We start from the raw sequence: 1,642 nt of genomic DNA on the forward strand, positions 1-1,642 counted from the left end.
GAGGGCCTGGGGGGTTAGGCGCAGGGTGGGGGAGACGAACGGCGGGAAACAAAGAGGGAGGGGCAGCCAAAGCGGCGCCCCCACCCTCGGTGTTGCCAGGGGAACGCACCAAAAGGTGCGAAGGAAACAGCAGGGGGGGCAGGAAGAAGCCTGGCCCCCAGCAACACATCAAAGGGGGCAGGGAGGATAAATACCCCTGTAAAACCCAAGGAGGCACAAACAGGTCCGGAGCTCACCTCACTCGGGTAGGCTCCCCGGACCTGGGAAAGGGGGAAAAGGAAACGTTTGCCTCGGAGGGCTTAGCGTTTCTGTGTCTTCTTCCCCTTCTGTAGGTGACGGTCGCCTTCGTCGGATTGCAGCAAGGAAGCCTGAGGAGACGTGGATGACGGTCGCCTTCGTCGGAACAGCGCGAGGAAGCCTGAGGAGACGTGGTGCTGCGGGAGACGAGCGGGACCGGCGAGCTGCGACAACGAAGATCTGACAAGTCTGAGGCGTCCGCAGGAGCAGCTTGGTACCAGGAAGAAGGACGCCAGCGGAGCGGGGACGCGGCGTGAGCAGCACCAGGCACGCCCGCCCGGCGCCAGCAGGAAAACGCGAGCCGGCAAAGGGCTCGGTACGGAGAGAAGGGGCGGGGCTACAAGTTAAAGTCGTAGCTGGAAGAGAACGGCGCGCACTGCTGACAAGGCCGGCAGAGGCTCAGCTGTTATGCGAGTGAGCCTGTAGGAGCCCGGTATCTAGAATTTTAATTATCAGGCGCGGTGGCGCACAGGATTGCACGTCAAGCTTATAAGAATTTTAGCAAAATCTTTCAGAGGCGTGAGTTCAGATTCATTGAGAGTTTAACAGAGGAGTTAAAGCTCCAGGCCGGATTACAGCACGGGGATATAGCTCAGTGGTAGAGCATTTGACTGCAGATCAAGAGGTCCCCGGTTCAAATCCGGGTGTCCCCTTCACATTGGGGCCAAAAAAGTCAATCCCCAGAGTCAACAACCTGGAAGGAAAAGCAAGAGGAGAAAAGAAAAAAATGGCAGAGGAAAGAGCAAGAAGAGCACAGGAATTCAGTGCATGGGCCAAAATGGCAGAGAAGGAGTATGGAGCACAATGGGTGCTGGACGTGGTGCAGACGGAAGAAAGGGCTAGGGCAATGTCGCCTTTGCTGCTGGAGGAGTCTGCTGGCAGCGACGAAGAAGATGCAGTACCACAAGGCCAAAAGAGGTTAAGAGAGATCACAAGGGAGTCACAAGAGCCAGAGATGCCTAAAATAAAACGGAAGAAAGGAACCAAGAAAGGTATCGTAAAATTGAATAACAATATTGACAAAATGGTAAAAGTATTAAATGCATGTATCAAGGCTCAGGGTAAGTCGCCCAGAGCCCATAAAGGGAGAATAAAAGAGCACAAAAGTGTGACATCTGATACAGAAAGTAGTGAAGACGAGGAGAGGGACCACCTTCAGGCCTGGGTGAAAACGAAGGGGGTAATAAGTAAGGAAAAACAGAAAACAGATAAGGCAGGTGTAGATCAGGGGGCAGAAGGGCAAGGGCCAACAGACAGCGGGGTTCCCATCTCACAGGGGCTTCCCCAAAATCCTGGTCCCCAGGGGTCACCTACCAATACACCAGTAGCTATGATAGAGCCCCCT

General features: G+C 54.6%; 1 non-coding gene across 1 annotated transcript; it reads left to right on the top strand.

Moving 5' to 3' along the window:
* The first annotated feature begins 878 nt into the window (after positions 1-878).
* On the top strand, positions 879-950 carry TRNAC-GCA (transfer RNA cysteine (anticodon GCA)). The gene has a single exon. It is a non-coding gene; the product is annotated as a tRNA-Cys (tRNA).
* The last annotated feature ends 692 nt before the right edge of the window (positions 951-1,642 follow it).

The sequence above is a fragment of the Ambystoma mexicanum genome, chromosome 1q, assembly GCF_040938575.1.
Source record: "Ambystoma mexicanum isolate Mex_15411 chromosome 1q, UKY_AmexF1_1, whole genome shotgun sequence".
Lineage (NCBI taxonomy): Eukaryota > Metazoa > Chordata > Amphibia > Caudata > Ambystomatidae > Ambystoma > Ambystoma mexicanum.